Source organism: Gadus chalcogrammus, chromosome 12 (genome assembly GCF_026213295.1).
Source record: "Gadus chalcogrammus isolate NIFS_2021 chromosome 12, NIFS_Gcha_1.0, whole genome shotgun sequence".
Lineage (NCBI taxonomy): Eukaryota > Metazoa > Chordata > Actinopteri > Gadiformes > Gadidae > Gadus > Gadus chalcogrammus.
In genome coordinates, this window is record NC_079423.1 from 10,275,653 (window position 1) to 10,297,569 (window position 21,917).

At 43.5% G+C, this 21,917-nt stretch overlaps 21 non-coding genes across 21 annotated transcripts; all 21 read left to right on the forward strand.

Annotated features, from left to right (window-relative positions):
- Positions 1-5,807: 5,807 nt before the first annotated feature.
- Positions 5,808-5,926, forward strand: LOC130401291 (5S ribosomal RNA). The gene has a single exon (XR_008903754.1). It is a non-coding gene; the product is annotated as a 5S ribosomal RNA (ribosomal RNA).
- A 519-nt stretch (positions 5,927-6,445) lies between these two features.
- Positions 6,446-6,564, forward strand: LOC130401293 (5S ribosomal RNA). Its single transcript, XR_008903755.1, has one exon. It is a non-coding gene; the product is annotated as a 5S ribosomal RNA (ribosomal RNA).
- A 519-nt stretch (positions 6,565-7,083) lies between these two features.
- On the forward strand, positions 7,084-7,202 carry LOC130401294 (5S ribosomal RNA). The gene has a single exon (XR_008903756.1). It is a non-coding gene; the product is annotated as a 5S ribosomal RNA (ribosomal RNA).
- A 519-nt stretch (positions 7,203-7,721) lies between these two features.
- Positions 7,722-7,840, forward strand: LOC130400705 (5S ribosomal RNA). Its single transcript, XR_008903181.1, has one exon. It is a non-coding gene; the product is annotated as a 5S ribosomal RNA (ribosomal RNA).
- Positions 7,841-8,359: 519 nt separating this feature from the next.
- On the forward strand, positions 8,360-8,481 carry LOC130395640 (5S ribosomal RNA). Its single transcript, XR_008898674.1, has one exon. It is a non-coding gene; the product is annotated as a 5S ribosomal RNA (ribosomal RNA).
- Positions 8,482-9,129: 648 nt separating this feature from the next.
- On the forward strand, positions 9,130-9,248 carry LOC130394559 (5S ribosomal RNA). The gene has a single exon (XR_008897706.1). It is a non-coding gene; the product is annotated as a 5S ribosomal RNA (ribosomal RNA).
- A 529-nt stretch (positions 9,249-9,777) lies between these two features.
- LOC130400288 (5S ribosomal RNA) lies at positions 9,778-9,896 on the forward strand. Its single transcript, XR_008902762.1, has one exon. It is a non-coding gene; the product is annotated as a 5S ribosomal RNA (ribosomal RNA).
- Positions 9,897-10,435: 539 nt separating this feature from the next.
- On the forward strand, positions 10,436-10,554 carry LOC130400289 (5S ribosomal RNA). The gene has a single exon (XR_008902763.1). It is a non-coding gene; the product is annotated as a 5S ribosomal RNA (ribosomal RNA).
- A 539-nt stretch (positions 10,555-11,093) lies between these two features.
- On the forward strand, positions 11,094-11,212 carry LOC130401126 (5S ribosomal RNA). Its single transcript, XR_008903584.1, has one exon. It is a non-coding gene; the product is annotated as a 5S ribosomal RNA (ribosomal RNA).
- A 519-nt stretch (positions 11,213-11,731) lies between these two features.
- Positions 11,732-11,851, forward strand: LOC130394167 (5S ribosomal RNA). The gene has a single exon (XR_008897352.1). It is a non-coding gene; the product is annotated as a 5S ribosomal RNA (ribosomal RNA).
- Positions 11,852-12,502: 651 nt separating this feature from the next.
- On the forward strand, positions 12,503-12,622 carry LOC130394168 (5S ribosomal RNA). Its single transcript, XR_008897353.1, has one exon. It is a non-coding gene; the product is annotated as a 5S ribosomal RNA (ribosomal RNA).
- A 651-nt stretch (positions 12,623-13,273) lies between these two features.
- On the forward strand, positions 13,274-13,392 carry LOC130395406 (5S ribosomal RNA). The gene has a single exon (XR_008898465.1). It is a non-coding gene; the product is annotated as a 5S ribosomal RNA (ribosomal RNA).
- A 519-nt stretch (positions 13,393-13,911) lies between these two features.
- On the forward strand, positions 13,912-14,030 carry LOC130400706 (5S ribosomal RNA). The gene has a single exon (XR_008903182.1). It is a non-coding gene; the product is annotated as a 5S ribosomal RNA (ribosomal RNA).
- A 519-nt stretch (positions 14,031-14,549) lies between these two features.
- Positions 14,550-14,671, forward strand: LOC130395641 (5S ribosomal RNA). The gene has a single exon (XR_008898675.1). It is a non-coding gene; the product is annotated as a 5S ribosomal RNA (ribosomal RNA).
- Positions 14,672-15,320: 649 nt separating this feature from the next.
- Positions 15,321-15,439, forward strand: LOC130394561 (5S ribosomal RNA). The gene has a single exon (XR_008897707.1). It is a non-coding gene; the product is annotated as a 5S ribosomal RNA (ribosomal RNA).
- A 529-nt stretch (positions 15,440-15,968) lies between these two features.
- LOC130394454 (5S ribosomal RNA) lies at positions 15,969-16,087 on the forward strand. Its single transcript, XR_008897610.1, has one exon. It is a non-coding gene; the product is annotated as a 5S ribosomal RNA (ribosomal RNA).
- A 539-nt stretch (positions 16,088-16,626) lies between these two features.
- LOC130394369 (5S ribosomal RNA) lies at positions 16,627-16,745 on the forward strand. Its single transcript, XR_008897535.1, has one exon. It is a non-coding gene; the product is annotated as a 5S ribosomal RNA (ribosomal RNA).
- Positions 16,746-17,264: 519 nt separating this feature from the next.
- LOC130395083 (5S ribosomal RNA) lies at positions 17,265-17,383 on the forward strand. Its single transcript, XR_008898180.1, has one exon. It is a non-coding gene; the product is annotated as a 5S ribosomal RNA (ribosomal RNA).
- Positions 17,384-17,902: 519 nt separating this feature from the next.
- LOC130394169 (5S ribosomal RNA) lies at positions 17,903-18,022 on the forward strand. The gene has a single exon (XR_008897354.1). It is a non-coding gene; the product is annotated as a 5S ribosomal RNA (ribosomal RNA).
- A 650-nt stretch (positions 18,023-18,672) lies between these two features.
- Positions 18,673-18,791, forward strand: LOC130395078 (5S ribosomal RNA). The gene has a single exon (XR_008898176.1). It is a non-coding gene; the product is annotated as a 5S ribosomal RNA (ribosomal RNA).
- Positions 18,792-19,310: 519 nt separating this feature from the next.
- On the forward strand, positions 19,311-19,430 carry LOC130394170 (5S ribosomal RNA). The gene has a single exon (XR_008897355.1). It is a non-coding gene; the product is annotated as a 5S ribosomal RNA (ribosomal RNA).
- The last annotated feature ends 2,487 nt before the right edge of the window (positions 19,431-21,917 follow it).

Here is a 21,917-nt window from a genome sequence, read left to right on the forward strand (position 1 = left end):
CCTGGAAGGAGCCGGAGCAGAACACACAGGACATCATCGGCTACGTGCTGCACATCCGGCGGTCCTCAGGTCAGGACCACACACACGCACATGTGCATAGCATACACACACACACCAAACATGTGCATAGCATACACACACGCACCAAACATGTGCATAGCATACACACACGCAGCAAACATGTGCATAGCACACACGCACACACGCACACGTATATGTCCACACACGAGCACGCGCACACGCACACACACGCATATATAAAACATTTAAGAAGGAATGCAAATGAGGCATTATCAATTAAAATACAAACATAATCAAAACGCATACAAGCTTCGGGTCCAATGTTTCCAGAAGCAGGATGAGTATATCTTGTGTCACTCTGAGAGATATCAACATTTGTTATCTAGTTTAGTTAAGCAATTACGTATTTCAATAATATCTCATGACTTTTACAGATGACAGAACAGAAAACCATTGGGGAATGTCCCATTTGTGGGAAAGGTCTAAATGATATGATATGAAAGGTTAAATGATTAAAGGTCTAAATGATTTGATCTATCTATCTCTCTACTTTCCAATAAAATACTTTTTCTTAGTTATTATTCATAGCTACACCCATTTAGAAAGGGTTTATTCAGTTTACCACTATGGAATTACTTACCTGGTAACAACCTCTGCAGGAAGTTTTCCTCTAGTGTCATGGTACATCGTCTTAAATACTGGGTACAAAGCTGTTTGTTTCCATGGTATTACCAGGTTCTTACCATATCATTTATAATAGATACATTCCATTGTCCATGCAGTCAACACAAACTTGTACCATGTACGTTCTGCGACGTTACCAAGTAAAACACGACAATTTACCCAGTAAGTTAGCTGAAACTGTACTGTAAAAGGAAGCCTCGTTTGTTTCCATGGTATTACCAGGTTCTTACCATATAATTTGTAATACATTATTCCCTTTTCCATGCAGTCAACACAAACTTGTACCATGTACGTTCTGCGACGTTACCAAGTAAAACACGACAATTTACCAAGTAATTAAGCTGAAACTGTACTGTAAAAGGAAGCCTTGTTTTTTTCCATGGTATTACCAGGTTCTTACCATATAATTTGTAATACATTATTCCCTTTTCCATGCAGTCAACACAAACTTGTACCATGTACGTTCTGCGACGTTACCAAGTAAAACACGACAATTTACCCAGTAAGTAAGCTGAAACTGTACTGTAAAAGGAAGCCTCGTTTGTTTCCATGGTATTACCAGGTTCTTACCATATAATTTGTAACACATTATTCCCTTTTCCATGCAGTCAACACAAACTTGTACCATGTACGTTCTGCGACGTTACCAAGTAAAACACGACAATTTACCCAGTAATTAAGCTGAAACTGTACTGTAAAAGGAAGCCTCGTTTGTTTCCATGGTATTACCAGGTTCTTACCATATAATTTGTAATACATTATTCCCTTTTCCATGCAGTCAACACAAACTTGTACCATGTACGTTCTGCGACGTTACCAAGTAAAACACGACAATTTACCCAGTAATTAAGCTGAAACTGTACTGTAAAAGGAAGCCTTGTTTGTTTCCATGGTATTACCAGGCTCTTACCATACAAGTTGTAACTGGTTATTCCCTTTTCCATGCAATCAACACAAACCATATATGTTCTGCAACATCGTTCACCAGTAGTTAAGCACTTTAATTGTTGTTATAAAACCCCAAACCACTGTTGATGAAAGACATATTAAAATTAAACAAAATCAAAGGCTTATCTTTCAAACAATGCATATCTCACAAACAGGCACTGAAAACTGAAGAAATCGGACAAACAAAAGAGCCGTCCACATCAACTCAATTTAAATGTTACTGATGGTGTTTTCATAAAACACATGACAGTGTTATGGCAAGTGACCACAAGGAAGACTGCTTCAACCTCTACAATTTGAATAAGTGGTGAATGCCATGCAGCAATCTGCCTATGGGAGCATCTTCGTGGTCATTCGCAAACCAATGAGTCCACTCGATGAATGAGAGATGACTCTTTAGTGTCTTCTCTGTGAGGTATCCCTGCAGTCTCCACATCTGGGATTTGAAGGCTGACCAAGACCTGACCAGGTACCTCCAAATCTCCCCTTCAAGAATCAGAAGACAAGAAAATAAACATTAGGACTGTCAATTAATGAACATTTCTAGAACATGTAGAAGTCAAGGATTATTTCGTTTATCAGTTAAGAAAGGATGCTGGTTCAAGTTAGCCTCCGGTTTGATATTCGCCGGATATTCGGTTTACCACCCAATCGGATTCATCAACATAAGTGCAATACATTACGGGCTTAGTATGTTGAGGACGGTTTAGGACACCGTATCGCGAAAAATCACAAACACATGTTGTCGCCATAATGTCTGTGCAACTACGTCATTGACGTTCTCTGGCTGCTACCTGTTTTAGGGACCGTCAACAAGTTACACTCACCGACTGGTGGCAGAGACGTTACCATGGAATTGTTTCTGGAAATAAATCATATAAAATAACATAAAAATCACAAAAAAATACATTTCGTCACCTGATTGTAGTAGTAGTTGCCAATGGTGGGCTGCTACTTACTGCAGGTAACTTTGCTAATATATTGCATTATTGTTAAACGGGATGCAATTAATAATTTCAAATATAGTTTGGTCGATTTTTGTCGAATATTAAACTATTAACTGCATTATGATTAACTATGTTGCAATATATTTGTGTGATTCATTTCCTGAAACAATTCCATGGTAACGTCTCTGCCGGTGAGTGTAATTTGTTGACGGTCCCTAAAACAGGTAGCAGCCAGAACGTAAATGACGTTGTTGCACAGACATTGATGGCGACAACATGTGTTTGTGATTTTTCGCGATACGGTGTCCTAAACCGTCCTCAACATACTAAGCCCGTAATGTATTGCACTTATGTTGATGAATCCGATTGGGTGGTAAACCGAATATCCGGCGAATATCAAACCGGAGGCTAACTTGCACCTGTTGAGGTGGCATGCTCCGGTAGAGCTGCTCTTTAGCATCGCGCTAACCGGGGCTAACAGAGCCTGTCTCTTCCCGTCCTATTAACTGTACTTATGGGAGAGAGCCCGATTAAATCCGGATATTTTAATAAATTGGGTGTTATAGGTTTTAGACAACATGTCCGAGTTATTTGAATGACTGAAGCTCCGCTAGCTCGATGCTAAAGGGCTAACCGTAGCTAACGGCCTGTCCCCTCCCGTCCTATTAACTGTATTTATGGCTATTCCTTTTTCTCTTTTCAATATGACCAAACACAATGGCCAGAGGACCAGCATCCTTTCTTAACTGATAAACAAAATAATCTTTGAGTTCTACATGTTCTAGAAATGTTCATTAATTGACAGTCCTAATGTTTATTTTCTTGTCTTCTGATTCTTGAAGGGGAGATTTGGAGGTACCTGGTCAGGTCTTGGTCAGCCTTCAAATCCCAGATGTGGAGACTGCAGGGATACCTCACAGAGAAGACACTAAAGAGTCATCTCTCATTCATCGAGTGGACTCATTGGTTTGCGAATGACCACAAAGATGCTCCCATAGGCAGATTGCTGCATGGCATTCACCACTTATTCAAATTGTAGAGGTTGAAGCAGTCTTCCTTGTGGTCACTTGCCATAACACTGTCATGTGTTTTATGAAAACACCATCAGTAACATTTAAATTGAGTTGATGTGGACGGCTCTTTTTTTTGGCCAATTTCTTCAGTGTTCAGTGCCTGTTTGTGAGATATGCATTTGTTTGAAAGATAAGCCCTTGATTTTGTTTAATTTTAATATGTCTTTCATCAACAGTGGTTTGGGGTTTTATAATAACAATTAAAGTGCTTAACTACTGGTGAACGATGTTGCAGAACATATATGGTTTGTGTTGATTGCATGGAAAAGGGAATAACCAGTTACCACTTATATGGTAAGAGCCTGGTAATACCATGGAAACAAACGAGGCTTCCTTTTACAGTACAGTTTCAGCTTAATTACTGGGTAAATTGTCGTGTTTTACTTGGTAACGTCGCAGAACATACATGGTACAAGTTTGTGTTGACTGCATGGAAAAGGGAATAATGTATTACAAATTATATGGTAAGAACCTGGTAATACCATGGAAACAAACAAGGCTTCCTTTTACAGTACAGTATCAGCTTAATTACTGGTTAAATTGTCGTGTTTTACTTGGTAACGTCGCAGAACGTACATGGTACAAGTTTGTGTTGACTGCATGGAAAAGGGAATAATGTATTACAAATTATATGGTAAGAACCTGGTAATACCATGGAAACAAACGAGGCTTCCTTTTACAGTACAGTTTCAGCTAACTTACTGGGTAAATTGTCGTGTTTTACTTGGTAACGTCGCAGAACGTACATGGTACAAGTTTGTGTTGACTGCATGGAAAAGGGAATTATGTATTACAAATTATATGGTAAGAACCTGGTAATACCATGGAAAAAAACGAGGCTTCCTTTTGCAGTACAGTTTCAGCTTAATTACTGGGTAAATTGGTGTGTTTTACTTGGTAACGTCGCAGAACGTACATGGTACAAGTTTGCGTTGACTGCATGGAAAAGGGAATAATGTATTACAAATTATATGGTAAGAACCTGGTTATACCATGGAAACAAACGAGGCTTCCTTTTACAGTACAGTTTCAACTTAATTACTGGGTAAATTGTCGTGTTTTACTTGGTAACGTCGCAGAACGTACATGGTACAAGTTTGTGTTGACTGCATGGAAAAGGGAATAATGTATTACAAATTATATGGTAAGAACCTGGTAATACCATGGAAACAAACGAGGCTTCCTTTTACAGTACAGTTTCAGCTTACTTACTGGGTAAATTGTCGTGTTTTACTTGGTAACGTCGCAGAACGTACATGGTACAAGTTTGTGTTGACTGCATGGACAATGGAATGTATCTATTATAAATGATATGGTAAGAACCTGGTAATACCATTGAAGCAAACGGCTTCGTACCCAGTATTTAAGAAGATGTACCATGACACTAGAGGAAAAGAGGTTGTTACCAGGTAAGTAATTCCATAGTGGTAAATTGAATAAACCCTTTCTAAATGGGTGTAGCTATGAATAATAACTAAGAAAAAGTATTTTATTGGAAAGCACTATGCTAATTTCTAGATAGTACATCATTAAATTTGGGCTGTTACCAACATAAACCTTGGATAATAGGTTTTTCTAAGAATTGGTTGCCTAATTTCCTAGGAAGTACACAATATCGGGAGTTATTACCAACCTAAAACAGTTACAACTACACGCTACTTAGTCGAGTTGATGGGTAATAGTGGAGGTTTTACTTGGTACATCAGCTGTAATTCCTCTGTATTTACCTTCTTATTACCAGTGGTAATTACACAGTAATACACTATAATTTACCGGATAATTCCTCTGTATTTACCTTCTTATTACCAGTGGTAATTACCCAGTAATACACTATGATTTACCATGTATTTACCGGGTAACTACCTCTGTATTTACCTTCTTATTACCAGTGGTAATTACCCAGTAATACACTATAATTTACCATGCATGTACCGGGTAAATACCTAGTAATTAGGAGACTGTAAAAGGAAGGGTTACCTGATCGTTTACATGGATAAGGAGTCCTACTGAATCAATTACTGCCGTTTATATCTAACTAATGATTGTTTTTGTAAAAGTGTAACGTCGAGCCTCAGCAGCTTTCTCACTCCTTATGTGCTACTGTATAAAACCTGGTTTTGCGCCTGCACTAATTGCTTACGGCCATACCACCCTGAACACGCCCGATCTCGTCTGATTTTGGAAGCTAAGCAGGGTCGGGCCTGGTTAGTACTTGGATGGGAGACCGCCTGGGAATACCAGGTGCTGTAAGCTTTTTCTTTTTCAACTCGAGCTCATTGACTCCGTGGCGTACCGTGACCTGATGTTTACTGCCAACCGCTTTGGAGGATTTAAGCAACATACAAAGACTGACAACGTCTCTCAAAACTATTTTTGTGAAACACGAGGACAGTATAGTGATACTGCCAGCAGGGAGCACCAGAGAGCTGAAACGACAGTTGTACATTTCTTAAACTTTCACCAACACAAACACGCACGCTCACTTCAGATCATGGGAGGACGTCAAAAAATCACCACCCATTCTCTGACACTTTAACCGTTAACCTTGGTTCAAACATTTAACATCACACGCACACGCAGTGTATTTCAGATAATTAATGAATTCAGATGTCACAATGATCGTTTACTTGGATAAGGAGTCCTACTGAATCAATTACTGCCGTTTATATCTAACTAATGATTGTTTTTGTAAAAGTGTAACGTCGAGCCTCAGCAGCTTTCTCACTCCTTATGTGCTACTGTATAAAACCTGGTTTTACGCCAGCACTAATTGCTTACGGCCATACCACCCTGAACACGCCCGATCTCGTCTGATTTTGGAAGCTAAGCAGGGTCGGGCCTGGTTAGTACTTGGATGGGAGACCGCCTGGGAATACCAGGTGCTGTAAGCTTTTTCTTTTTCAACTCGAGCTCATTGACTCCGTGGCGTACCGTGACCTGATGTTTACTGCCAACCGCTTTGGAGGATTTAAGCAACATACAAAAACTGACAACGTCTCTCAAAACTGTTTTTGTGAAACATGAGGACAGTATAGTGATACTGCCAGCAGGGAGCACCAGAGAGCTGAACCGACAGTTGTACATTTCTTAAACTTTCACCAACACAAACACGCACGCTCACTTCAGATCATGGGAGGACGTCAAAAAATCACCACCCATTCTCTGACCCTTTAACCGTTAACCTTGGTTCAAACATTTAACATCACACGCACACGCAGTGTATTTCAGATAATTAATGAATTCAGATGTCACAATGATCGTTTACTTGGATAAGGAGTCCTACTGAATCAATTACTGCCGTTTATATCTAACTAATGATTGTTTTTGTAAAAGTGTAACGTCGAGCCTCAGCAGCTTTCTCACTCCTTATGTGCTACTGTATAAAACCTGGTTTTACGCCAGCACTAATTGCTTACGGCCATACCACCCTGAACACGCCCGATCTCGTCTGATTTTGGAAGCTAAGCAGGGTCGGGCCTGGTTAGTACTTGGATGGGAGACCGCCTGGGAATACCAGGTGCTGTAAGCTTTTTCTTTTTCAACTCGAGCTCATTGCCTCCGTGGCCTACCGTGACCTGATGTTTACTGCCAACCGCTTTGGAGGATTTAAGCAACATACAAAGACTGACAACGTCTCTCAAAACTATTTTTGTGAAACACGAGGACAGTATAGTGATACTGCCAGCAGGGAGCACCAGAGAGCTGAAACGACAGTTGTACATTTCTTAAACTTTCACCAACACAAACACGCACGCTCACTTCACATCATGGGAGGACGTCCAAAAATCACCACCCATTCTCTGACACTTTAACCGTTAACCTTGGTTCAAACATTTAACATCACACGCACACGCAGTGTATTGCAGATAATTAATGAATTCAGATGTCACAATGATCGTTTACATGGATAAGGAGTCCTACTGAATCAATTACTGCCGTTTATATCTAACTAATGATTGTTTTTGTAAAAGTGTAACGTCGAGCCTCAGCAGGTTTCTCACTCCTTATGTGCTACTGTATAAAACCTGGTTTTGCGCCAGCACTATTTGCTTACGGCCATACCACCCTGAACACGCCCGATCTCGTCTGATCTCGGAAGGTAAGCAGGGTCGGGCCTGGTTAGTACTTGGATGGGAGACCGCCTGGGAATACTAGGTGCTGTAAGCTTTTTCTTTTTCAACTCAAGCTCATTGCCTAAGTGGCCTACCGTGACCTGATGTTTACTGCCAACCGCTTTGGAGGATTTAAGCAACATACAAAGACTGACAACGTCTCTCAAAACTATTTTTGTGAAACATGAGGACAGTATAGTGATACTGCCTGCAGGGAGCGCCAGAGAGCTGAAACGACAGTTGTACGTTTCTTAAACTTTCACCAACACAAACACGCACGCTCACTTCAGATCATGGGAGGACGTCCAAAAATCACCACCCATTCTCTGACACTTTAACCGTTAACCTCGGTTCAAACATTTAACATCACACACACACGCAGTGTATTTCAGATAATTAATGAATTCAGATGTCACAATGATCGTTTACATGGATAAGGAGTCCTACTGAATCAATTACTGCCGTTTATATCTAACTAATGATTGTTTTTGTAAAAGTGTAACGTCGAGCCTCAGCAGCTTTCTCACTCCTTATGTGCTACTGTATAAAACCTGGTTTTGCGCCTGCACTAATTGCTTACGGCCATACCACCCTGAACACGCCCGATCTCGTCTGATCTCGGAAGCTAAGCAGGGTCGGGCCTGGTTAGTACTTGGATGGGAGAGACCTCCTCAGAAGCCCAGGTTGCTGTAAGTAGTGACGGGTGTCACCAAAAGAAAAAAAAAAAAAACACGACCGATCTCGTCTGATCTCGGAAGCCAAGCAGGGTCGGGCCTGGTTAGTACTTGGATGGCAGTCCGCCTGGGAATACCAGGTGCTGTAAGCATTTTTTTTTCAACTCGAGCTCATTGACTCCGTGGCGTACCGTGACTTGATGTTTACTGCCAACCGCTTTGGAGGATTTAAGCAACATACAAAGACTGACAACGTCTCTCAAAACTATTTTTGTGAAACATGAGGACAGTATAGTGATTCTGCCAGCAGGGAGCACCAGAGAGCTGAAACGACAGTTGTACATTTCTTAAACTTTCACCAACACAAACACGCACGCTCACTTCAGATCATGGGAGGACGTCAAAAAATCACCACCCATTCTCTGACACTTTAACCGTTAACCTTGGTTCAAACATTTAACATCACACGCACACGCAGTGTATTTCAGATAATTAATGAATTCAGATGTCACAATGATCGTTTACATGGATAAGGAGTCCTACTGAATCAATTACTGCCGTTTATATCTAACTAATGATTGTTTTTGTAAAAGTGTAACGTCGAGCCTCAGCAGCTTTCTCACTCCTTATGTGCTACTGTATAAAACCAGGTTTTGCGCCTGCACTAATTGCTTACGGCCATACCACCCTGAACACGCCCGATCTCGTCTGATCTCGGAAGCTAAGCAGGGTCGGGCCTGGTTAGTACTTGGATGGGAGACCGCCTGGGTATACGAGGTGCTGTAAGCTTTTCCTTTTTCAACTCGAGCTCATTGCCTCCGTGGCCTACCGTGACCTACCGTGACCTGATGTTTACTGCCAACCGCTTTGGAGGATTTAAGCAACATACAAAAACTGACAACGTCTCTCAAAACTATTTTTGTGAAACATGAGGACAGTATAGTGATACTGTCAGCAGGGAGCACCAGAGAGCTGAAACGACAGTTGTACATTTCTTAAACTTTCACCAACACAAACACGCACGCTCACTTCAGATCATGGGAGGATGTAAAAAAATCACCACCCATTCTCTGACACTTTAACCGTTAACCTTGGTTCAAACATTTAACATCACACGCACACGCAGTGTATTTCAGATAATTAATGAATTCAGATGTCACAATGATCGTTTACATGGATAAGGAGTCCTACTGAATCAATTACTGCCGTTTATATCTAACTAATGATTGTTTTTGTAAAAGTGTAACGTCGAGCCTCAGCAGCTTTCTCACTCCTTATGTGCTACTGTATAAAACCTGGTTTTGCGCCTGCACTAATTGCTTACGGCCATACCACCCTGAACACGCGCGATCTCGTCTGATCTCGGAAGCTAAGCAGGGTCGGGCCTGGTTAGTACTTGGATGGGAGACCGCCTGGGAATACCAGGTGCTGTAAGCTTTTCCTTTTTCAACTCGAGCTCATTGCCTCCGTGGCCTACCGTGACCTACCGTGACCTACCGTGACCTGATGTTTACTGCCAACCGCTTTGGAGGATTTAAGCAACATACAAAAACTGACAACGTCTCTCAAAACTATTTTTGTGAAACATGAGGACAGTATAGTGATACTGTCAGCAGGGAGCACCAGAGAGCTGAAACGACAGTTGTACATTTCTTAAACTTTCACCAACACAAACACGCACGCTCACTTCAGATCATGGGAGGATGTAAAAAAATCACCACCCATTCTCTGACACTTTAACCGTTAACCTTGGTTCAAACATTTAACATCACACGCACACGCAGTGTATTTCAGATAATTAATGAATTCAGATGTCACAATGATCGTTTACATGGATAAGGAGTCCTACTGAATCAATTACTGCCGTTTATATCTAACTAATGATTGTTTTTGTAAAAGTGTAACGTCGAGCCTCAGCAGCTTTCTCACTCCTTATGTGCTACTGTATAAAACCTGGTTTTGCGCCTGCACTAATTGCTTACGGCCATACCACCCTGAACACGCGCGATCTCGTCTGATCTCGGAAGCTAAGCAGGGTCGGGCCTGGTTAGTACTTGGATGGGAGACCGCCTGGGAATACCAGGTGCTGTAAGCTTTTCCTTTTTCAACTCGAGCTCATTGCCTCCGTGGCCTACCGTGACCTACCGTGACCTACCGTGACCTGATGTTTACTGCCAACCGCTTTGGAGGATTTAAGCAACATACAAAGACTGACAACGTCTCTCAAAACTATTTTTGTGAAACATGAGGACAGTATAGTGATACTGCCAGCAGGGAGCACCAGAGAGCTGAAACGACAGTTGTACATTTCTTAAACTTTCACCAACACAAACACGCACGCTCACTTCAGATCATGGGAGGACGTCAAAAAATCACCACCCATTCTCTGACACTTTAACCGTTAACCTTGGTTCAAACATTTAACATCACACGCACACGCAGTGTATTTCAGATAATTAATGAATTCAGATGTCACAATGATCGTTTACATGGATAAGGAGTCCTACTGAATCAATTACTGCCGTTTATATCTAACTAATGATTGTTTTTGTAAAAGTGTAACGTCGAGCCTCAGCAGCTTTCTCACTCCTTATGTGCTACTGTATAAAACCTGGTTTTGCGCCTGCACTAATTGCTTACGGCCATACCACCCTGAACACGCCTGATCTTGTCTGATCTCGGAAGCTAAGCAGGGTCGGGCCTGGTTAGTACTTGGATGGGAGACCGCCTGGGAATACCAGGTGCTGTAAGCTTTTTCTTTTTCAACTCGAGCTCATTGACTCCGTGGCGTACCGTGACCTGATGTTTACTGCCAACCGCTTTGGAGGATTTAAGCAACATACAAAAACTGACAACGTCTCTCAAAACTGTTTTTGTGAAACATGAGGACAGTATAGTGATACTGCCAGCAGGGAGCACCAGAGAGCTGAACCGACAGTTGTACATTTCTTAAACTTTCACCAACACAAACACGCACGCTCACTTCAGATCATGGGAGGACGTAAAAAAATCACCACCCATTCTCTGACACTTTAACCGTTAACCTTGGTTCAAACATTTAACATCACACGCACACGCAGTGTATTTCAGATAATTAATGAATTCAGATGTCACAATGATCGTTTACATGGATAAGGAGTCCTACTGAATCAATTACTGCCGTTTATATCTAACTAATGATTTTTTTTGTAAAAGTGTAACGTCGAGCCTTAGCAGCTTTCTCACTCCTTATGTGCTACTGTATAAAACCTGGTTTTGCGCCTGCACTAATTGCTTACGGCCATACCACCCTGAACACGCCCGATCTCGTCTGATCTCGGAAGCTAAGCAGGGTCGGGCCTGGTTAGTACTTGGATGGGAGACCTCCTCAGAAGCCCAGGTTGCTGTAAGTAGTGACGGGTGTCACCAAAAGAAAAAAAAAAAAAAAACACGCCCGATCTCGTCTGATCTCGGTAGCTAAGCAGGGTCGTGCCTGGTTAGTACTTGGATGGCAGACCGCCTGGGAATACCAGGTGCTGTAAGCTTTTTCTTTTTCAACTCGAGCTCATTGCCTCCGTGGCCTACCGTGACCTGATGTTTACTGCCAACCGCTTTGGAGGATTTAAGCAACATACAAAGACTGACAACGTCTCTCAAAACTATTTTTGTGAAACACGAGGACAGTATAGTGATACTGCCAGCAGGGAGCACCAGAGAGCTGAAACGACAGTTGTACATTTCTTAAACTTTCACCAACACAAACACGCACGCTCACTTCAGATCATGGGAGGACGTCAAAAAATCACCACCCATTCTCTGACACTTTAACCGTTAACCTTGGTTCAAACATTTAACATCACACGCACACGCAGTGTATTTCAGAGAATTAATGAATTCAGATGTCACAATGATCGTTTACATGGATAAGGAGTCCTACTGAATCAATTACTGCCGTTTATATCTAACTAATGATTGTTTTTGGAAAAGTGTAACGTCGAGCCTCAGCAGGTTTCTCACTCCTTATGTGCTTCTGTATAAAACCTGGTTTTGCGCCAGCACTAATTGCTTACGGCCATACCACCCTGAACACGCCCGATCTCGTCTGATCTCGGAAGCTAAGCAGGGTCGGGCCTGGTTAGTACTTGGATGGGAGACCTCCTCAGAAGCCCAGGTTGCTGTAAGTAGTGACGGGTGTCACCAAAAGAAAAAAAAAAAAAAAACACGCCCGATCTCGTCTGATCTCGGAAGCTAAGCAGGGTCGGGCCTGGTTAGTACTTGGATCGGAGACCGCCTGGGAATACCAGGTGCTGTAAGCTTTTTCTTTTTCAACTCGAGCTCATTGCCTCCGTGGCCTACCGTGACCTGATGTTTACTGCCAACCGCTTTGGAGGATTTAAGCAACATACAAAGACTGACAACGTCTCTCAAAACTATTTTTGTGAAACATGAGGACAGTATAGTGATACTGCCAGCAGGGAGCACCAGAGAGCTGAAACGACAGTTGTACATTTCTTAAACTTTCACCAACACAAACACGCACGCTCACTTCAGATCATGGGAGGACGTCAAAAAATCACCACCCATTCTCTGACCCTTTAACCGTTAACCTTGGTTCAAACATTTAACATCACACGCACACGCAGTGTATTGCAGATAATTAATGAATTCAGATGTCACAATGATCGTTTACATGGATAAGGAGTCCTACTGAATCAATTACTGCCGTTTATATCTAACTAATGATTGTTTTTGTAAAAGTGTAACGTCGAGCCTCAGCAGCTTTCTCACTCCTTATGTGCTACTGTATAAAACCTGGTTTTACGCCAGCACTAATTGATTACGGCCATACCATCCTGAACACGCCCGATCTCATCTGATGTCGGAAGCTAAGCAGGGTCGGGCCTGGTTAGTACTTGGATGGGAGACCGCCTGGGAATACCAGGTGCAGTAAGCTTTTTCTTTTTCAACTCGAGCTCATTGCCTCCGTGGCCTACCGTGACCTGATGTTTACTGCCAACCGCTTTGGAGGATTTAAGCAACATACAAAGACTGACAACGTCTCTCAAAACTATTTTTGTGAAACACGAGGACAGTATAGTGATACTGCCAGCAGGGAGCACCAGAGAGCTGAAACGACAGTTGTACATTTCTTAAACTTTCACCAACACAAACACGCACGCTCACTTCAGATCATGGGAGGACGTCCAAAAATCACCACCCATTCTCTGACACTTTAACCGTTAACCTTGGTTCAAACATTTAACATCACACGCACACGCAGTGTATTGCAGATAATTAATGAATTCAGATGTCACAATGATCGTTTACATGGATAAGGAGTCCTACTGAATCAATTACTGCCGTTTATATCTAACTAATGATTGTTTTTGTAAAAGTGTAACGTCGAGCCTCAGCAGGTTTCTCACTCCTTATGTGCTACTGTATAAAACCTGGTTTTGCGCCAGCACTATTTGCTTACGGCCATACCACCCTGAACACGCCCGATCTCGTCTGATCTCGGAAGGTAAGCAGGGTCGGGCCTGGTTAGTACTTGGATGGGAGACCGCCTGGGAATACTAGGTGCTGTAAGCTTTTTCTTTTTCAACTCAAGCTCATTGCCTAAGTGGCCTACCGTGACCTGATGTTTACTGCCAACCGCTTTGGAGGATTTAAGCAACATACAAAGACTGACAACGTCTCTCAAAACTATTTTTGTGAAACATGAGGACAGTATAGTGATACTGCCTGCAGGGAGCGCCAGAGAGCTGAAACGACAGTTGTACGTTTCTTAAACTTTCACCAACACAAACACGCACGCTCAATTCAGATCATGGGAGGACGTCCAAAAATCACCACCCATTCTCTGACACTTTAACCGTTAACCTCGGTTCAAACATTTAACATCACACACACACGCAGTGTATTTCAGATAATTAATGAATTCAGATGTCACAATGATCGTTTACATGGATAAGGAGTCCTACTGAATCAATTACTGCCGTTTATATCTAACTAATGATTGTTTTTGTAAAAGTGTAACGTCGAGCCTCAGCAGCTTTCTCACTCCTTATGTGCTACTGTATAAAACCTGGTTTTGCGCCTGCACTAATTGCTTACGGCCATACCACCCTGAACACGCCCGATCTCGTCTGATCTCGGAAGCTAAGCAGGGTCGGGCCTGGTTAGTACTTGGATGGGAGAGACCTCCTCAGAAGCCCAGGTTGCTGTAAGTAGTGACGGGTGTCACCAAAAGAAAAAAAAAAAAAAACACGACCGATCTCGTCTGATCTCGGAAGCCAAGCAGGGTCGGGCCTGGTTAGTACTTGGATGGCAGTCCGCCTGGGAATACCAGGTGCTGTAAGCATTTTTTTTTCAACTCGAGCTCATTGACTCCGTGGCGTACCGTGACTTGATGTTTACTGCCAACCGCTTTGGAGGATTTAAGCAACATACAAAGACTGACAACGTCTCTCAAAACTATTTTTGTGAAACATGAGGACAGTATAGTGATTCTGCCAGCAGGGAGCACCAGAGAGCTGAAACGACAGTTGTACATTTCTTAAACTTTCACCAACACAAACACGCACGCTCACTTCAGATCATGGGAGGACGTCAAAAAATCACCACCCATTCTCTGACACTTTAACCGTTAACCTTGGTTCAAACATTTAACATCACACGCACACGCAGTGTATTTCAGATAATTAATGAATTCAGATGTCACAATGATCGTTTACATGGATAAGGAGTCCTACTGAATCAATTACTGCCGTTTATATCTAACTAATGATTGTTTTTGTAAAAGTGTAACGTCGAGCCTCAGCAGCTTTCTCACTCCTTATGTGCTACTGTATAAAACCAGGTTTTGCGCCTGCACTAATTGCTTACGGCCATACCACCCTGAACACGCCCGATCTCGTCTGATCTCGGAAGCTAAGCAGGGTCGGGCCTGGTTAGTACTTGGATGGGAGACCGCCTGGGTATACGAGGTGCTGTAAGCTTTTCCTTTTTCAACTCGAGCTCATTGCCTCCGTGGCCTACCGTGACCTACCGTGACCTGATGTTTACTGCCAACCGCTTTGGAGGATTTAAGCAACATACAAAAACTGACAACGTCTCTCAAAACTATTTTTGTGAAACATGAGGACAGTATAGTGATACTGTCAGCAGGGAGCACCAGAGAGCTGAAACGACAGTTGTACATTTCTTAAACTTTCACCAACACAAACACGCACGCTCACTTCAGATCATGGGAGGATGTAAAAAAATCACCACCCATTCTCTGACACTTTAACCGTTAACCTTGGTTCAAACATTTAACATCACACGCACACGCAGTGTATTTCAGATAATTAATGAATTCAGATGTCACAATGATCGTTTACATGGATAAGGAGTCCTACTGAATCAATTACTGCCGTTTATATCTAACTAATGATTGTTTTTGTAAAAGTGTAACGTCGAGCCTCAGCAGCTTTCTCACTCCTTATGTGCTACTGTATAAAACCTGGTTTTGCGCCTGCACTAATTGCTTACGGCCATACCACCCTGAACACGCGCGATCTCGTCTGATCTCGGAAGCTATGCAGGGTCGGGCCTGGTTAGTACTTGGATGGGAGACCGCCTGGGAATACCAGGTGCTGTAAGCTTTTCCTTTTTCAACTCGAGCTCATTGCCTCCGTGGCCTACCGTGACCTACCGTGACCTACCGTGACCTGATGTTTACTGCCAACCGCTTTGGAGGATTTAAGCAACATACAAAGACTGACAACGTCTCTCAAAACTATTTTTGTGAAACATGAGGACAGTATAGTGATACTGCCAGCAGGGAGCACCAGAGAGCTGAAACGACAGTTGTACATTTCTTAAACTTTCACCAACACAAACACGCACGCTCACTTCAGATCATGGGAGGACGTCAAAAAATCACCACCCATTCTCTGACACTTTAACCGTTAACCTTGGTTCAAACATTTAACATCACACGCACACGCAGTGTATTTCAGATAATTAATGAATTCAGATGTCACAATGATCGTTTACATGGATAAGGAGTCCTACTGAATCAATTACTGCCGTTTATATCTAACTAATGATTGTTTTTGTAAAAGTGTAACGTCGAGCCTCAGCAGCTTTCTCACTCCTTATGTGCTACTGTATAAAACCTGGTTTTGCGCCTGCACTAATTGCTTACGGCCATACCACCCTGAACACGCCTGATCTTGTCTGATCTCGGTAGCTAAGCAGGGTCGGGCCTGGTTAGTACTTGGATGGGAGACCGCCTGGGAATACCAGGTGCTGTAAGCTTTTTCTTTTTCAACTCGAGCTCATTGACTCCGTGGCGTACCGTGACCTGATGTTTACTGCCAACCGCTTTGGAGGATTTAAGCAACATACAAAAACTGACAACGTCTCTCAAAACTGTTTTTGTGAAACATGAGGACAGTATAGTGATACTGCCAGCAGGGAGCACCAGAGAGCTGAACCGACAGTTGTACATTTCTTAAACTTTCACCAACACAAACACGCACGCTCACTTCAGATCATGGGAGGACGTAAAAAAATCACCACCCATTCTCTGACACTTTAACCGTTAACCTTGGTTCAAACATTTAACATCACACGCACACGCAGTGTATTTCAGATAATTAATGAATTCAGATGTCACAATGATCGTTTACATGGATAAGGAGTCCTACTGAATCAATTACTGCCGTTTATATCTAACTAATGATTTTTTTTGTAAAAGTGTAACGTCGAGCCTTAGCAGCTTTCTCACTCCTTATGTGCTACTGTATAAAACCTGGTTTTGCGCCTGCACTAATTGCTTACGGCCATACCACCCTGAACACGCCCGATCTCGTCTGATCTCGGTAGCTAAGCAGGGTCGTGCCTGGTTAGTACTTGGATGGCAGACCGCCTGGGAATACCAGGTGCTGTAAGCTTTTTCTTTTTCAACTCGAGCTCATTGCCTCCGTGGCCTACCGTGACCTGATGTTTACTGCCAACCGCTTTGGAGGATTTAAGCAACATACAAAGACTGACAACGTCTCTCAAAACTATTTTTGTGAAACACGAGGACAGTATAGTGATACTGCCAGCAGGGAGCACCAGAGAGCTGAAACGACAGTTGTACATTTCTTAAACTTTCACCAACACAAACACGCACGCTCACTTCAGATCATGGGAGGACGTCAAAAAATCACCACCCATTCTCTGACACTTTAACCGTTAACCTTGGTTCAAACATTTAACATCACACGCACACGCAGTGTATTTCAGAGAATTAATGAATTCAGATGTCACAATGATCGTTTACATGGATAAGGAGTCCTACTGAATCAATTACTGCCGTTTATATCTAACTAATGATTGTTTTTGGAAAAGTGTAACGTCGAGCCTCAGCAGGTTTCTCACTCCTTATGTGCTTCTGTATAAAACCTGGTTTTGCGCCAGCACTAATTGCTTACGGCCATACCACCCTGAACACGCCCGATCTCGTCTGATCTCGGAAGCTAAGCAGGGTCGGGCCTGGTTAGTACTTGGATGGGAGACCTCCTCAGAAGCCCAGGTTGCTGTAAGTAGTGACGGGTGTCACCAAAAGAAAAAAAAAAAAAAACACGCCCGATCTCGTCTGATCTCGGAAGCTAAGCAGGGTCGGGCCTGGTTAGTACTTGGATCGGAGACCGCCTGGGAATACCAGGTGCTGTAAGCTTTTTCTTTTTCAACTCGAGCTCATTGCCTCCGTGGCCTACCGTGACCTGATGTTTACTGCCAACCGCTTTGGAGGATTTAAGCAACATACAAAGACTGACAACGTCTCTCAAAACTATTTTTGTGAAACATGAGGACAGTATAGTGATACTGCCAGCAGGGAGCACCAGAGAGCTGAAACGACAGTTGTACATTTCTTAAACTTTCACCAACACAAACACGCACGCTCACTTCAGATCATGGGAGGACGTCAAAAAATCACCACCCATTCTCTGACCCTTTAACCGTTAACCTTGGTTCAAACATTTAACATCACACGCACACGCAGTGTATTGCAGATAATTAATGAATTCAGATGTCACAATGATCGTTTACATGGATAAGGAGTCCTACTGAATCAATTACTGCCGTTTATATCTAACTAATGATTGTTTTTGTAAAAGTGTAACGTCGAGCCTCAGCAGCTTTCTCACTCCTTATGTGCTACTGTATAAAACCTGGTTTTACGCCAGCACTAATTGATTACGGCCATACCACCCTGAACACGCCCGATCTCATCTGATGTCGGAAGCTAAGCAGGGTCGGGCCTGGTTAGTACTTGGATGGGAGACCGCCTGGGAATACCAGGTGCAGTAAGCTTTTTTTTTTTCAACTCGAGCTCATTGCCTCCGTGGCCTACCGTGACCTGATGTTTACTGCCAACCGCTTTGGAGGATTTAAGCAACATACAAAGACTGACAACGTCTCTCAAAACTATTTTTGTGAAACACGAGGACAGTATAGTGATACTGCCAGCAGGGAGCACCAGAGAGCTGAAACGACAGTTGTACATTTCTTAAACTTTCACCAACACAAACACGCACGCTCACTTCAGATCATGGGAGGACGTCCAAAAATCACCACCCATTCTCTGACACTTTAACCGTTAACCTTGGTTCAAACATTTAACATCACACGCACACGCAGTGTATTGCAGATAATTAATGAATTCAGATGTCACAATGATCGTTTACATGGATAAGGAGTCCTACTGAATCAATTACTGCTGTTTATATCTAACTAATGATTGTTTTTGTAAAAGTGTAACGTCGAGCCTCAGCAGGTTTCTCACTCCTTATGTGCTACTGTATAAAACCTGGTTTTGCGCCAGCACTATTTGCTTACGGCCATACCACCCTGAACACGCCCGATCTCGTCTGATCTCGGAAGCTAAGCAGGGTCGGGCCTGGTTAGTACTTGGATGGGAGACCTCCTCAGAAGCCCAGGTTGCTGTAAGTAGTGACGGGTGTCACCAAAAAGGAAAAAAAAACACGCCCATTGAGGAAGTGATACGCCCATTGAAGAAGTGTTTGGTGTGCTTGAGTGGTGAGAGGAGGACGGTGTTGGAGCGAGGATTCTTTTGGTGGTAAATCAAGTATTTATAGATATTTTTTTCGTTAGTTTTGCGTCTAGTCGTTTATTCCCCCGACAGCTTGCTGTTTGGGGGAGTATTAGTATACTTTTGTTCGTTTTTTTTTTCGATGTCTCACGCGGTTTCGAAAACTCGAATAGAAGACGGCATGGAACGGAACACGGCTCCTGCTGCGGTGACGGATGGTGGTTGTGTGGCGAAGAGGACATCGGAGGACGTACTAGGCGGGAGACCGGTGACTGCGGAGAGAGCAACAAGAGAGAAGGAGGACAAGGTTGCGGATGGTGGCCCGAGCTACAGCAGGGAGTTGTCTGTGGCTGTGGAGCTTGTGGGAGAGGAGAAAATCCCGATGATGGAGATGCTAAGGGCGATGCAGAGTGTATGTGGATTGGTCTTGGGATGTCGCTACCTCTCATTGAACCAATATGAAGTAACGATGAATCACCCCAACGGGAAGAGGCGATTGTTGGATGGTTTTAGGATAAGGGGGACCAGCGTCGTCGCAAAAGACTTGACTGCAGATGAGATGGTGGTGTCCTTTATGAGTCTACCAGTGTACATTACGGATGAGGAGATTCTGAAGAAGCTTGCGGACTGGGGTGTGGAGGCAGTTTCGCCGATTGCAAGGAGGAAGTGGCCTGGGATGACCATATGTGAGGGTACACGGTTTGTTAAGGTGAAGTTTAACAAGGAAGTACGGTCCTTGCCTTGGTCCACACGTTTTGACACTGAAAAGGGTGCTGAATATTTCCGAGTCATCCATGACAGACAATTAAAGGTGTGTAGATTGTGCATCCAGCCTGGACATATAGTGAGGGACTGTCCTGACTTCCTCTGTCGGAAGTGCGGGAAGCAGGGACACTATGCAAGGGAGTGTGTGGCTGTGATTAAATGCAGAGAGTGTGGTAATAGAAAGGGAAATTGTGTGTGTAAGGAGGAGCAGGTGGGAGGGGGTGCCCTCTCAGTTGACCCAGACTCAAGGGCTGTATCGTTGGAGAGTGAGGAAAGTGGAGGGGAAGAGAGTGCGGAAGAGGAGATGGAGCACGGGGAGCTGTCTGACGGGGAGACAGTCTTGGACAGTCAGCTACAGGTTGTGCTGAAGGACCCGGGTGTGGGGGGCATGGGGTTGCCCGGGGGGCAAAGCTCTCAAGGAGAGCTTTCCTCTCTACCGGCATCTGGGCACCCTACACCAGCGGAGGGCGTAGCCAAGGTGCCGCGGGGGTCTGGACAGTTGGGGAACGAGGCGGGACATGGCACGGGGGCTAGCCTAGAAGTGGATTTGGTTGTGTCAATGGCCCCGGCATCAGGGGGAGATGGGGGCACAGGGTTGGGGGGGGGCAGGAGCTCTCAAGCGGGGCTCCTCTCTTTACAGGCGCCCGGGTGGCCTACAGTAGAGGAAGATGCAGCCTGGGGGTCTTGTGCTGTGACTATTGAGGCTACAGCCGACGCGTCTCATTGGCGTGGTATGGCGCCTATAATTTCCCCCCCCACACTGGCTGATGGAAGGGAGAGGGAGAATAAGTCTGGGAATGAGGCGTTGGGTGTTTGTAGGGAGAGGGCGCCCAGGGTCAGACGCAGGAGAGGGGTTGATTCCGATGAGGAACAGAGGAACTTGAAAAAGAAAGGGGTACGTAAAAAAAAAAAAGATTTTAACAGTAATACCCACTCTGTGTCTTTTGATTTCAATGGTCACACTCACATCAATTAATATCAACGGTCTTAACAATATGGCGAAGTTTGATGAGGTGTTAATCAATTTTAAATCCGATATTTTAGTGCTGCAGGAAACAAACTGGACACAGGCTAAAATGCCAGAAATCAAGGAGAAATGGAGGGGACTGTTATTCGTCAATTGTGGGACGGCAAGATCGTGTGGTGTGGCAATACTTGTAAAGGAGGATGTGGTTGGGAATGTGAAGGAGGTTCTGAATGATGGGAAGGGGAGGATTTTCACAAGTATTTTGTTAGGAACAGCACTTTAGTCATGGTAACGGAATCAGGGACGTTAGGATTTAGTGTGTAGTGTGGGCATTGTTTTTCCTGCTTGTTAAGACCTGGCAGACCACTCCGACGCAAATGTTTGTTGTGTATGATTAGGGTTAACCTCTATATGATTGTTGGGTACATTTGTGATTATCAACTGTCTGTATGTCTTCTGTGTGTCATACTGTGTTTGGTTATGACCGTAAAAGATTGTAAATTACTGTAAATACGGAATTTTAATAAAAAAAAACAAGAAAAAAAAAAAAAAAAACACGCCCGATCTCGTCTGATCTCGGAAGCTAAGCAGGGTCGGGCCTGGTTAGTACTTGGATGGGAGACCGCCTGGGAATACCAGGTGCTGTAAGCTTTTT